At 47.3% G+C, this 15,788-nt stretch overlaps 1 protein-coding gene across 4 annotated transcripts in view; it reads left to right on the forward strand.

The window, feature by feature from the left end:
* The window catches only part of INPP4A (inositol polyphosphate-4-phosphatase type I A), a 1,119,411-nt gene that overhangs the window by 527,114 nt on the left and 576,509 nt on the right, over positions 1 to 15,788 (forward strand). The window lies entirely within an intron of this gene.

A 15,788-nucleotide genomic window follows, 5' to 3' on the forward strand; every position in this document is an offset into this window, starting at 1 on the left:
TCCGTAACCCTCAAAATAAAGCCAGAGTCCCACAAACCTGCCCCAATTACATCTACAGGAACGTACTGTGACAACTTGAAACGCCTAAGATGGAGTAATGACATAATACCCTCTGTTACGGAGGCAAGTCTGGCTCTCACTCCACACTGCTCCGACCCGGGGTTCTCTCCAGCTGCTGCATGGTCGACGCTTTGCGTACAACTGATAACTCTTTTCCCAATTAAACAGAACTCTCAGACGGACTTTGCCAGCTGCCAGTGCACAATTTCACGAGAGGCAAGGGCACTGAAGACATCTAGAAACAGCGCCTTGCGGTCTCTGATGAAATTTCCAGGAGATACTGGGCTCCTTATGGCGTATAAATCAGCTCAAAAATAGTTTAGGCAGGCAATACAAAAAGAAAAGCAACACCAACAAAATGAATTCTGGTGCAAACTAATATGGGAGAGAAAAAATCGCAATGCAAGGAAATTCTGGGCCTTAATTAATCGGCAAAACTCCAGCAAGTCTACCTTCAGGTCAGCCAACATTCAAGAAGCTAGTTGGTTCGCTTTTCTGGCTGATCACTTTAAGTCCCCAGAAAGAACAGTGCCAACAGACACATGTGCTCCCAGGTTGACGCAAATAAGCCCGAGCAAGAGCTGGAGTAGGTCTATTGTTTACTCGGACCCCTGCACCGACGATCTGCAGACCACTCAAGAAAGGGTTACTAAAGTACTGTTAAAAGCAAGATCGGACGGCGCCCCGGGTCCCAATGGCCTACCACAGAAATTATTCAAATCAAACATAGCACTGTGGTCGGGTCATTTAACCAACCTTTTTAATTACTCCCTCAGAACCTCGATCATACCGGACTCTTGGCGTGGAGCAATAATCCACCCAATTTACAAATCAGGTCCCCACTCATCACCAAGCAACTACAGACTAATTGCTCTCTTGGATATTGAGGTTAAGCATTATGCAGGCATTCTCCTGAATGAGCTGAGAGCATGGGCGGACGAGAACAACTTGATTCCAATGAATCAAACAGACTTCACTGCCAAATCCGAGACTATGACCAATTTATTGACACTGGCCATAATTGTCGACAAAGTCTGTTTAACATCCAGGGCCGTTTTTTGCTGCTTTGTTGACTTTAAGGCTGCCTTCGATCGGGTTCCTAGGGCAGCCCTATGGGAAAAGTTAAACAAATGGGGAATTCCACGAAAACTCCTGGAGGCAATTATTCAGTTACACTAAGACACATGGGTCCAGGTGAAGTTGGGGTCCGGCACACATCTCTCTCAGAAAATCATGACAACCAGGGGTGTCAAACAGGGCTGTGTGCTGGCCCCACTTCTCTTTAATCTGTTTATAGCTGACTTGCCGACAGCTTTCGAAGAAACTAATAGCCACCAAAGATGGGTGGTGTTCCCATAAGCAACTTGCTCTACGCTGATGATTTAGTGCTTTTCAGTCTTACTCGTGTAGGTTTACAAAGGCTTCTGGCTAAACTATATAATTACACCACTGTAAATCAGTTAGAGGTTAACCTGAAGAAAACCCTAGTGGTCACCTTTGGGGGAAAAAAAGAAAAGTCGGGGGAGGATGGACGTATAACAACATGAGTGTTGCAGTAGGAAGTGCATACAAATACTTAGGGGTCAATCTTGACTCAAGGGGCAATTTTGTGAAACAGCGTAAGGAGATATCAGCTAAAGCTGTGACCTTACAGGTGACCCTCTCCAAGCTCTCAAAAAAACTGTCTGGCCCAAGTGTAACACCTTTATTGGAGGTTATGAAAGGAAAAATTGGTCTGACATTGTTATATGGTATTGAGATCTTTAGGGGTAAACTAAATATGAACCTAAATCAACACCTGACTAAAATTTATAAAAAAAGTCCTTCGCTTGCCCAAAATGCCTCTGCTGCCCAGATTAGGTTGGAACTGGGCCTGTTAAACTATGAAGTCTCCAGCATTGGCACGTACCTAAATCTGTGCCATAAACTCTGACAAGCAGACACAGGCTCATTAGAGTCACTAGTTTGGCTAGACATCACCGAGAAAAACCCAGGGGGCTCGTATGGTCGCCTCTTTAAAGACTCCATCCAAGAACTCTCCGCGGGTGACCTATGGGACCTCAACCCCAGTACGACAGCATTTAAAACTACCATTAAGAAATGTGTCCGAACGAGTTCCCTCATCACTGATAAAAACCACCTTGCTAAACGCAAACACGCATGGTCTATCATGAATTCGTACGGGCGTTTAGCTCCCGCAACCTACCTGTCATGCACCTGCTCCCTGCATCTAAAACTTAATTTTATGGCCATTAGACTCGGTGACCGGCAATTTTTAAAAGATCTGCCAGGCTGGCTTTGCACGTCAGATGTATTATGGTGCAGAGGGTGCGGCAGGACGGCTGAAACTTTGGAGCACGTGGTCTGTCTTTGCCCAGCACTTATGTCACAGCGTAGACGCATATTGAAAGCGGAGTGTAACCGGCTGGGAATCCGCTCCTGCAGTCAGGCAATCATCGCGGCCCTAAGCCCAGAAAATACAGCTTTAAATATAGGCCTCATAACCTACATACGCCTTGCATATCGCAATTTTTCGCATGCACTCCCCTGTCGGCAACAGCCTAAATTAAATTGCACCATTTTTAAGCTGATAAAAAGTTCTCTTTTAATTTCTGTATTTTCCTATAATTCGCTGCTATTGAACTGTTGCTGCTATTTTTATCTGAACCCACTTTTAAAACTTGTAATTATTCGTCAACGGTTGGTTAGTTAAGTCCAATACTGCTAATCATCGGTACAACGACCTCTTTACCTATTAAAGTTAGTTTAATGCCATGTGGACTGTTTATAATAGGGAGTTGCAGAATGCCATGTGGAAAACTTGTACCTACCCACCGTTGGTTATTTTTTTTTTTTTTTATATTTCTTTTTATTTGCAAATATAAAACAAAATAAAACAAAGACGTATCTGGGACATCACCTTCAGTTACAATAATAAGCAAACATTTTCAGATATCAGGATTTCTGTAAAAAACAGTGGGCGGGGTCATTGAAACATCGACGCATAGATCGTTCAATAATGGTTGACTGCACACAATTAAGCTACATTTGATGCGCTACGGTACTCAGTCCCCGCCACCCAACAGAACAGGATAAAGAAAGGCGTCGTGCCCCCAGATACGAAAAAACTAAATCAGGATGAATGACAGAAATATTCACGCCACAGCCTAAACTAACTACACTAACACCCATCCTGCACCCCTGCATATGGCTTTCGCCGAACCCCAACTAGCAGTGTTCCTGTCACCCCATCTAACTAAATACTAAAAATAGAAAATGGAGGAGGGCACCTTCGTACGTGCCCCCAGTCTCCCCTCCCTCCCGCCAGAACCAAGAATCCCCCAGAGTAAAATCTATTACAAAGCTAATGCAGTACGCAACAGGAGAAACTGTAAACACCACCCAACCTCCCGCAAGCATCATGGTAGCGAATCCCACATCCATCAAGACCACTATGTCAAACCCAGTCAATCATTCTCATCCTTGACCCTTCCGATCGGACGTGCGAACCCCTTCCGGAAGAGCTGCCGCCTCCACAGGATAGTCAAAATACGAGAAAAGTGCAGCAAAGTTCAAACTGAGACTAAGCAAAGACGTTAAGTCACTGAGAACTCCATCAGGTCCAAAGACACCGTCATGAACTCCCAACTTTGTTCCCTCCGCCATCGTAATGGAACTGGCGGATAGGGGAGAGACTCGGTTTCAAGCCCAAAACAATTCTCATCAAAAGTCTCCAGAAAGGGAATACCGATTAGTCCTTCCACAGTCAGCGTTGATAGTAGGCTTAACAATCCATTTGAAGCACCGATCTCGCTCCTATCGGCCATCACACCGGCCGGAGGCTCCGACACCTCTCGTTGCACGGGGCCCGCTTCCTCTATCAAAATAGCCATTGTGGGTACCTCGAGCTGCTTCATTCCATGTAGTGGAGCAGGGACCGGTCCAATCCGCCCAATTTCAAACGAACGCGCTATCATTTTATGAATAAGGGCTTCCACGTTAGTATGAAGAGCCCCAATGGCCGCCAGCACAGATCGCAACGACGGTTCATTCTCAATCCGCTCCACTGCTCCTCGCTCGGTATCAACCATTTTCATGTCCCCCGTAGAGCCCGGTCTCCCCGGGGGAACAGTCAAAAGTGGAACGGACCACAGCAGAGGGCGACTCAATGTTAACAGCGGCTTCGATCTGCGTTTCGCCACTGCAAGTAAAGATCCCAACCCAGCGAGCGCCGGCGGGTGGCTAACCGGGTCACCGGGTCAGGGACCTCCGCCCACAGCCTCAATCGTGCATCGTCACCCCTCCTCCGATGTTTACCAACTCAGGAGACCGCCATCAAAATCAGGCCAAGAAAACCTCCACAGCAATAGACCGGACCCTGCCACACGCTCACAGCCGATCTTGTTCAACTGGAACCCGGCTGGGCCAGTACTCGAGGCCCGGCTACCAAGCTGGGCTAGGCCGCAAACTTTAACACGATATAACTCTGTCTACCAAACCGGTAGAAATCTCGGGATCGCACCATCGAGCTGTAGTCCAGTTCATACACACGGAGGCAGGGAGTAAAGACAGGATAAATGACAGGATCATCTGGCAGGAGTCGGAGGTCGGCGGAGCCGGGAGCCTAGGCAGCCATCTTGTTAGCTAGAGTAGCTCCTCCCCCACCGTTTGTTATTTGATGTCAGTTTTTAGCTTTCACAATGTGTATTGTTGCTGGTGCTCCTTTTAAGGATGTTATTTTATATCCAAATAAAGACATGTGTTGAAGTCTACCCAATGTACAGGTTGTAGGATGTTATGTTTTTCTAGCACACTACAAAAATGAACTGTGCTGTTATTTCAGAATACAACAGAATTAGGATAGTAGAAATGAAGCACACTTTTACTGTAATTCTGAAGTGTGGTGGAACAAATATTCGAATACGATCAAAAACACATCAATACACCAGGTGATTACATTTCCACACATTATTGTTTGTGGGCAGTAAAACTGTATGTCTGTGCAAATACAATGGTCATGTCATTTGGAAATTAGTTGTCTGTAATGGGCACTGTTCTACCACACCATACATACTCCACACTACGCCACTCCACTTTACAATACTCCACTCTACAACACTCTACTCTAGACCACTCCATCTTTACCCTTCCACTCTACGCCAAGCCACTCCAGTCTACAACACTCCACTCTGTGACATGCCAGAATACTCTGTGCCCCTCCACTATAAGACACTCTGACAGATTACGCCACTCCACTCGACCTTACGCCCCTCCACTCTAGGCCCCTCTACTCCACACCACTTATCCCACTCAACTGCAATCTACCCCACTGCACACCCGTCTACCCCAACCCAATCTACTCCACTCCAATCTACCCCACTCCACTTCTGTACAATCTACCCAAGTCTACTTCACTCCAATCTACCCCACTGCACTCCACCAAATCTACCCCACTGCAATCTACCCCACTCCAAACTACCACACTCCAAACTACCACACTCCAATCTATCACATTCCAATCTACCTCACTCAACTCCAGTCGGCTCCACTCCAATCGTCACCTCTTCAATCCACCCAACTCCACTCAATCTACACCAAATTACCCCATTCCACTCCAGTCTATCCCACTCCACTCCAATCTACACCACTCCACTCTAATCTATCCCACTTAACTGCAGTGTACCCCACTCAAGTACACTCCAATCTATCCCATTCTACTCCACTAGAATCTACCCACCTCCAGTGTACCTCACTCTACCCTAATCTACCTCACTACGATCTACCCCAGTCTACCCCACTCTGCCCCAATCTACCTCACTGCACTCTACCCCAATTCCCTCCACTCTACCGCAATCTACCCCTCTCCATGCTACTCCAATCTACCCCATTCCACTCAATCCCAGTTTGCCCTCCTCCAATATACCTAAATCTACCCTACCCCACACCGCTAACTTTTAACTCATGCTGAAAAGCAGTCACACTGGTGTGCAACATGGCTAAAACACATTGCTAAAGCATATAGCTCTTGCTTAGTTATGACGTATTTGCTTTTTATCGAAGTCAACCCCTCATGATTTAGCAATGTTGCAATTTGCAAATGTTAGATCTGGGGGTCTCTAGTTGGCAGAGGTAAGTACCTTAGACCAAGTAGGGACCCTTGCTTCTAGTCAGGATGAAGGAATACACACAGTAGATAACCTCCGCTCTCCCTCTAGGTAGCTTGGCGCGAGCAGGCAGGCTTATCCCCAAGGCAATGTGTATAATATTTGCACTTAACACAACAATAATCCCCAATCCACCACAAACTGAGACCCCACAGGTAAGTATTTTTTATAAAAATATATATCTTTATCTATTTTCAGCAAGGTAAATAAAGCAGTTGCACGATAATCACTTTGTCAATAATATGTTGATCTTAATCTTATGGTTGCAGTTATCATCAGGAAGCTTCTTCATCAAAAACAATGGTCTCCAGTCTCTTGCTTTCTCAATACCCAAAATCGAGGGATATTGACTTCTTTGATCTAAGCTCTAAAAACGAGCAAGGAAAACAATGCCAATGCCAAAATGTGGTCACAGGAATCAGCCCCTACCGCCAGGAATCCTAAGCGCTACAAGCGCGTCTCACCCGAAGGCTGGGGGGACTCCTTTTCCCTCACACGGCACTTTTTCCTGCCTCAGTCGTACCTTGCTTGGCAACGCTCACTCTCGCTCGGGCCCGGCCGGTCTCAGCAGGCTCTCCGCCCGCTCTCAGTCCTTCAGGGAACGGCGGGGAGCAGAGACGGGAGGCCGGGGGCTCGAACACTTTTCTGAATCCCTCGGCGAGGTCGGGTCAGTCTTCCCCGGTCCCGGCGGTGATTACCCAGCCAGTCGATGTTCTCGATGACGGGGACCAATCCTGTCGCGGCACTTCTGCTGAGCCTCCCGTGATGTCACCGCTGCTTTGGGGGAATCGGCCAATCCGGTCGCGGCACTTCTGCCGAGCCTCCCGTGACGTCACCGCCGCTTTGCAGCAGCCAACCACAGCGCAGCCCCTTCGTGGCTGCGAGCAGACCATCGAGGTCGATTTCAGGGCCCGGGCCCGCGGCGATGTTTATGTGGGTCAAGCTGAATTAACCTGCGCCGCACTGGGGAAGCTTCAGAACCCTTCGGCCCCCACAAGCACGTGTCGATGAACACGCCGATCTCGGGGCACAGCAGGCAGCAGTCAGCGCAGCACTCTCAATCAGAACAGAGAGCAGCCAGCGCGCTACCCGGGGCAAATCAGCAGGGCTTAGTCGAGCAGTCCCCGATGTTCACTGCACACAGCAGTTTCACGATCTCCTTGGCCCACAGCAGCTTCGGGGGGGACACAGCAGTATTGTAGTCCTTAACAACCTTTATGTTCCTGGGTTGCAAAACAGGAGGCCAGCTCTTCTCAGGCCCTTGGAGATTCAAGTTGCAGACACAGCACACAGCAAAGTCTGGGCAGTTTCAAGGAGGCAGGGTCACTGCACACAGCAAAGTCCCTTTCTTCTCCTCTCCTTCAGTTGGATAGCAGGATAGGTCAGCCCTTAAAGCACACAGCAAGGCAATCTTCCATCAGCTCCTTCAGCAGTCCTTCTTCTGGCACAGGTTCCTCTTGATTGTAGAATCTCATTTTCTGTTGTCAGGGGTCCTTCTCTTGTACCCCAAAAAGTCTTTGAAGTCCTTTGAAGTCTTTGTGCAAGGGGGGCCCTGAGCCCGGTCCAAACCAGTTCTGGGTGTTGCTGGGGCTCTGGGGGTTTCCTGGCTTCCTTCTTCCTCTCAGTATCAGGGACAGAGGTGACAGTCGCCCAGCAGGAGGTGGAGCCAGCTTTGTGGTTAGGCAGGCACAGCCCTTCACTATCAGATGCTATCTCCTCCCACTTCCCTGGCAGCAGATGCTGCCTTTCATCCACGGGCTGGCTCAGATAACCCCCTGGGGGCTCTGCAGACAGTCAATCCACAAACAGTCCCAGGCACACAGAAAGGTTAGACAAGAGAACAGCCACTTTCTAAAAAGTACTATTCTCAAACACATAATTTAAAAACCACCTTTCCTAAAAGATGTGTTATTAAATTCTGAGTTCAGGGATATCATACACTTATGTCCCATCTTGTTCCTATGGGAAGATAGGCTGGGATCCAATGGGACCAGCCTCCCCCATGTTACTCTATGGAGCAAGATAGCCTTACAGCAGTGAGCACACAAAATGGCTGCTGCTCACTACCAGAGCATGTTACCTGCACTAGTACATGCTCTACCTTACCCATGCACTGCACCCTGCCCAGGGGGGTACCTTGAGCCTTCCATAGGGGTGACTGATGTGCACAGACAGGGAGGGTTAGGCCCAGCCAGTGGGGACACTGGCCAGGCGGACATGGCAGTCCACTGATTGCACACAGGCCCTGCGCTGGCAGGCCTGAGACACCATTTTAGGGCTACTTATGTGGGTGGCGCAATTTACGCTGCAGGCCCACTAGTAGCTTCTGTCATCACCCGCCCTGGCACACACAGTGCACTTTACTAGGGACTTCATGGTGATACAAATATGCCAATCAGGTATACCCAATCAATATGACAATTTACAGAGGGAGCACTTACACTCTGACACTGATCAGCAGTGGCAGTGTCCAAGGCATCTAAACCAGCAAAAACTAAATCCAGCACAGCATCAAAAATACATGAGTCAGAGGCAAAAAGATGGGGGAAAAACCACGCCAAGGATGTCAGGTCTAACAGCAAAGAATTAGCAAAATCTGGACTTTTGTAAAAAATTAATGCAAATTTTACAAAAGCTCCTCAAAACCTTCATTAAACCCTTTGTTTAACCTTCCATTTATTGATTCTGCGCTGCCCCGCTGGGCCAGTAAAAGTAGGCTTGGTAGGAGAGAGGTGCTTTCCTACTCTCTTGGCTTCCACAGCCTGGAGCAAAACAAACGACTGCAGAAGACCACGACTAAACTGGTATGTTAATGTCCCGGCCTTCTCTGGCAGTTTTTGGCCCCTACACCTTGGCACTTATCTACGACCACCAATCACTCCCTCCCCAGCCTGATGCCTTGACACCCTCTTCTCCTCCACCCCGCCCAAGCACCCATCACCCACAGTTAGCGTGAAATACATGCTACTGGAGAGAGCAGTTACTTTAGTCCCCTCTGCCCTCCTTGCACCTTAGTTTAAGGTGTGAGGAGGGCAGAAGGGGCTAAAGTAACAGCTCCCTCCAGCACCATGTATTTCATTGCTGGGCAGCATGACAGCAACGTGGTGACAGAGAGTGCAGCTTTAAACTTTAAATCTGTACTCTCTTTTTCTCCAAACATTTTTCTTCAAACTCTGTCATGCCCTGCAGTACTAGTTTGCTTTGCCCACATCTGAGCCACACTATTTTTGGGACAGGTGCGTTTACTACCTCTTACAAAAATGCTGCAGAATTTCCTTTTTTGTGTCGCAATATTTTTATTTTGAGACCACAACATTTGGCAAACCAGACTGCATAAAACTGAGGGAGGAGGGTGTCTACTAAGTGTGGGCTGGGGAACGAGCTGCAGGAGTTTGTGTAAAAAGAATGCTACAAAGTAAAGATAAGTGAAAGGCTAGAGTATTCTTCTCTTTATCAGTATCTGTTCTTTTTCACAAGAGGTGTCTGCTTCATATTGGCCGGGAAATATGCACCCCAGCCGTCCAATGTGGGTAATGTAATGTGGCAGGCTTGTGAAGTGGTGTTTGAGGTTCACACCGAGCCTGTAATTCCAGTTTTGTTTCACCCACGGTCATGTGGATGCCGGCATAAATAAACGGGTGGGGCTACTCGTAGGCAGTTCCACACCAGATCTTTACCAGAGTGTGTGCAGCTCCTCATTCATGTCTCATGCAGCCCATGCAGCGTGCATTGGGTCCCGACCAGCTTCTGGGCAAAGAACACCACAAAGACGAGCGACTGGATCCACGCCCTCGTCACAGCACTCTGCCTCATCTGGTTCGCTGCACTCGCTGGCATCCCCCACGGCGAGAGACAGTGCGACTCTGCCCTCCCGGCCACACCAGATCATAGTAAGGCTCACAGGAGGCTGCCCCGCACAACACGGCACACTTCTTGCACTTCTTTCCTACTTGCTTAGTATCATGTGCTTGGTGAGTACAACTTTTGGAACTTTAAGGGCCCAGAGAATAGCCCAGGCTCACACCACTGCCCCATATCAGCCCACCTCGCGATGACCACCAATCACTAGTGAATGGTAGCTGCTAAAACAAAGGAAAGAGGAGGAGAGGAAAATCTGCAAATAAAGACCCTTCTTGTGCGCCTTGCATCACATGGGCTGCGATCCACAGGCACATCCCACATGGCCAGCAGAAGTCACTCAGATACCTTGTTACACCTGCCCACACTTTGCCAGGCTCTGTGACACAGCATATATCACCACCACCGGGAAGACAACAGGAAACGCCTCCTTTGCCTCTCTTCCTGTGAAAGCAGCGTAATGTGTCACCACACAGCCCGTATCGCCACCTCCAGTCGCAACCAAGACAGACAGCAAAGAACAGGTAAGGAACTATACCACCACTATTGCCTGTCGATCTCTGTCTCCACCTCTGCCTCTGACACTACTAGGACAGACACCAAACATCTGTGTACATGACATCCATAACCACAATCGAAACTTTCGTTGTCTCTGGTGCGCCATCCTTCCAAGCCGCCAAGTGGGTAACGTGGGTGGACCGTCTCGAAGCATACTTTGCAGCAGTCGGACTCGATATGGACAGGTGATGACCTATGTGCCTTCATCTCATGGGCGCCACTATTCACAAACTAGCCAAGAATGTTCTCATTCTTTCCATTCACCTACACTACGGTCAAGGCGGCCCTCGACGCTCATTTTGAACCTCTAGTCAATCCTGACTATGAGCCCTTCCTACTCAGACATGCCGGACAGACTAATGAAGAACCAGTTGATGAATTCTATGTCAGGCTCTGCGAGCTGGCAACCACCTTTACCCTCCCCGATGAGCAGGATGAACTCTGCGTTCAAATCATCTGGATGTGTGCATCAGCAAAACTACGTGAACAGATCTTACAGGCGCCCCACATGGCGATGGACGACATTCTCACCATTGGCAGATCGAAGGAGCTGTCAAAATCGTGAGCCACCCATATGGAACCCACACTCCAGCAGGCCAGCAAGGTCGGACCCGTCAACCAAGAAGGTGCCCCCTCCCCTCAAAGCAATAAAAGCCACCCCAAGAAGCTGCAAGCTGCCAAACCATGCAGGTGGTGTGGAGGCACCACCCCACACGAGGGAGACTGCCCAGCAAAAGGGAGAATATACTCAGTGTGCAGCACAATGAACCACTACGCCAGAGTCTGTCAGTCAACACCTGTAACAAATGGGCCCAAGAAGACAGCTAGTCGGGTAGACAATGAGTCCGCACAAGCGAAGGACAACAAAATGGATGATGACAACTCAGAAGGTACGGTTCACGTCTTTCGCGTTGTGTTGCCAAACCAAGGTTTCACCCACCATGGCTCTGTTGCCAAGTCTTAGTCGTTGGACAACCATTGGTGGCTCTTATTGACAGAGGGGCCTCCATCAACATCGTACCCCTGTCACTGCATGAAGGGATGGCCTTATCACTGGCACTGTGCCCTACCACCACCAGGCTTTATGCTTACAACACTTCCACGTGCCTCCTGCTAACAGCATTTTCACCACCATCAACCATCAATGGCGAGACACCAAAACGAAAGTCTATGTCACAGAATTAGGAGCAGGCATGTTTCTCAGATGCCATACAGTAGTACTGCTACAGATGGTCCAGTTCGCGTTTCGGGCCATATGAGTGCCCTTTGACTCCCTTCTGGACGAGTTCGAGCAGCTTTTTCAATGTATTGGATGACTCAAAAACAGAATGGTCCACCTCCAAATTGGCCAGTCCGGTGCAACTGGTGGCATTACAACATCGGCAAGTGACTTTCCACCTTCAACCTAAAATGGAGGCCAAACTGCTTAAGTCCGAAGAAGCCGACATCATTGAGAAGGTTGAAGGGCCAACACCCAGAGTGTCGCCCATTGTTGTCGCCTGCAAGCCAAAACAGCCGGTGGAGGTGCGCATATGCCTTGACATAAGGATCCCAACTACCGCCGTAAAAAGAAAACACTGCGTGACACTTACCGTGGATGACATTGTGGGGGAGCTGTGAGGCTCCCGGTGGTTCTCGAAAGTGGATCTATGATCGGGATATAATCAGATCCTCTTGGTGCCTGAATCCTGATACATGACCACATTCTCCACTCTCCTTGGCTTGTGGCGATATAAGCGCCTCAATTTCAGCATCTCCAGTGCAGCTGAGGTCTTTCAGTATGCGAAAAACAAGGACCCCCTGGGTAGTAAGTCCAACGGACTCCTAGAGCAGGGTAGACAAAATGTATGCAAAAAATTCCTAGGCAATCTAAACAGTAGATAAACAAGTAACCAGACCCAAATGCAGAAGGAACAGTCAAGGAGAAAAAATAATTATTTGTATAAAATAAACATGTTTTTAATACGCATAGTAAAAATCATATAGATAACTGAAACTAAACTGATTAGTTTCAGTTATCTATATGATTTTTACTATGTGTATTAAAAACATGTTTATTTTATACAAATAATTATTTTTTCTCCTTGACTGTTCCTTCTGCATTTGGGTCTGGTTACTTGTTTATCTACTGTTTAGATTGCCTAGGAATTTTTTGCATACACGCTGAGGTCTTTCAGGACATTATCAGAAGAGTGCTGGCGGGCTTCACTGGTGTCCTGAATGTCAGTGATGACATCCTGATCCATACCCCCACCCTGGAGGAACATCTCCACAGACTGAAGTCAGGGTTCCATCGACTGCAAACGTGGGGCTTCAATATACACAAGGTAAAGTGCAAATTCTTGAAAGAGGAGATGTGTTTGAGGCACGTGTGGCTGTAGATATACTTGCTTTGCATACTCCTGCCATATATTATTGGGTCCGGATATGTGCAAGTTGTTTTTCTTCAAGATTACTCGCAGGGAAATGGTAAGGTGCTCCTGTTAGTGCACCGATGCAACAAGAACATTTAAATTAAGTTTCTCTATCAGCAAATCTAAAGGCATCCAGAATTACTTGATTTGAGTAGATCTAGGATATTGTCTGGTGGTTAATTTGATTGTGTTAGTTTGATTTCTGTTTGTATTTGATTAAAAAATCCTTTAATGATTTGTCTTAATAAAAGTATATGTTCGAGGCATATCAGCTTCAGAGTTGTACATTTAGCATTAGATCGCCACCTGGTGTTGGGTGTTTGTTGACTACACGATCACCACAGGTCTTGTGTTTGTGATAAACGTGCTGGAAGTTAAAGATGTGTGTAGTGGTGATGTGAGCCAATGCCTTTAGGAAAGAGCCTGTCCACTTTATTGATATGCTGTCTCTGATGCCAGTTGTGGCTCAGGTTTGGAGTATGTTGAAGAGCACGAGATGTGGGTTTGTTCTTTGTACTTGATTTGAAAGCTCATTAGAGGTGATGTTAATACGCGTTTTGTACTTGGATTTGTGTTTTCTGAAGTTGGCTAAGATGTTTGTGTGTTTGGATGTGGGAACTATGCTGATATATATAGAGCAAGGCTCACCGGGGATAGCTTACTTGATGTGTGAGATGGTGCCCTGTTTTGTGTCCCTTTCCACGCTCTAGAAGTTGATAGCTTTTCCAAAACAAATGTTAGAGACCAATAATATTGTGGTACAATACAGCATATTGTGTGTCATTTTTGGTTTCCAATATTAATTATACATAAGTTATTGAATGTCATAGTTTTGCGTCCGTGTATTTTTCTAAAACCGATGTTAGTGAAGTCATCCATTAAACTTGGCTTTAATAATTTAAAGTGACATTAAAAGTTCAATTTTATCTCCATGCTTTCTGAATATTATTTTAGTAACATTTGAAAAGTCTCTCAAAAATAGCATACCTTGTTTTGGTATCACATTCGCGGACAAATGGCACCACAGTCATGCTTTTGACATCTGGCATACTTAACTAATTCATGGCCCAGGGAGTCAAGCAAATGCTGATGAACTAATATTTAAATTTCAGTTCCTGCCCTTTGTGTCTGGTTTGATGCACCTGCTTAATTTGCATATTATATGAGACCAACATATTTTCACATTGTGCTATGAAAAAAACAAACTACTAAAAATCAGCTTGGTACATGGTTTTTGTATTGTATTGTATTGTATTAATATTTATACCGCGCAGCTGTCACCCTATGGGTATCCTGGCGCCAGAAGGAATATTCAGATGGAAAAGAACAATACAGCGGAGTTTGTGTCAGATGGAGTGACACAACGTTTGATGAGCCTGGGGTCGAACTTTAGGTTTTGGCAAAGAGCCATGTCTTTAGATCTTTCTAAATTCCAGCAGGTTGTCGATCAGTCTAATCTTTTGAGGCAGCTCGTTCCACAGCCTTGATGCTGAGGTGCAGAAAGCTCTACCACCTAGCCTTGACTTCCTAATCCTGGTGGTTGCTGCAAGCCCCAAGCTAGAGGAGCGCAGTGACCTAGCAGGTTTGTACCAGGTAATCCTTTCCTGTAATGGAATAGGTCCCGTGTTGTGTAGTGCTCTATGAACAATACAGAGAGACTTAAAAGCAATTCTGCTCCCAATTGGCAACCAGTGTAGTTCTCTGAGTGCCAATGTTGTAGAAGAGCTACGGGGTCTGTTTAGAGCTAGCTTGGCCGCAATAGATTGGACTCTCTGGAGTCCCTGTAAGATGTAAAAGGGGGCTCCCAGGTATAGAGAGTTACAGTAGTCCAATCTTGCCATGATCACACTTCTGACCACCAGTGATCTGGTCGCATCGGGTAGAAGAGGCAAGATCTGTCTGAGTGCTCTCAGTAGACCGGAGCAAACACTGATGGTTTTGTTTGTCTGTGAGGTCAATTGGAGATCGTCATCCAACATAACTCCCAGGTTCCGCACGGTCTTTACTGGGATACAGGGTTCTGTTCCCGGTGCAAGCCTGATCTCACAGGATGGCTGCTGGCTCATTTTCGGTGTTTGGCAATAGACTACCTCAGTCTTCCCCTCATTGAATTGAAGGGAATTTATTTTCAGCCACTTGGCGACCTTACTCATACAATTCTGGAAGGTCTCCATGGTCACTGCCTGCTTTCCCTCTAAGGAGAACACCAATTGGGTGTCATCGGCGTAGTTAACCTGATCAATCCCAAATGACTTTATCATAGGGATCAGAGGCTGTAGATATAAATTTAAAAGAATCGGGCTAATCGAGGAACCCTGTGGTACTCCATGACCAACCCGGGACTTGGGGGAGGTGAAAGGGGCCAGGGTCACTACCTGCTGTGTGCCCATCAGATAGGATTGGAGCCATTTTAGAGCCCTGCCCTTCACGCCCAGTCTCTCCAGTCTGTGCACCAGGACTGCATGGCTGACCGTGTCGAATGCGGCCGACATATCCAACAGTACTAGTACTGAGGAATTGCCACTGTCAGCTCGCATTCGAAGAGTGTCCAACACGGTCGCCAGTGCAGTTTCTGTTCCATGTCCTGGGCGGAAGCCAAACTGGTCCTTGTTCAGTAGGCAATTATCTTCCAAGTAGCCTGACAGGGACCTGCTGACTAATTTTTCCATGATCTTTATCGGATAGGGTAGGAGCGATATAGGTCTGAAGTGTGCTGGGACCGTGGGATCTAGTG

This window comes from Lissotriton vulgaris, chromosome 8, assembly GCF_964263255.1.
Source record: "Lissotriton vulgaris chromosome 8, aLisVul1.2, whole genome shotgun sequence".
NCBI classification, from domain to species: domain Eukaryota; kingdom Metazoa; phylum Chordata; class Amphibia; order Caudata; family Salamandridae; genus Lissotriton; species Lissotriton vulgaris.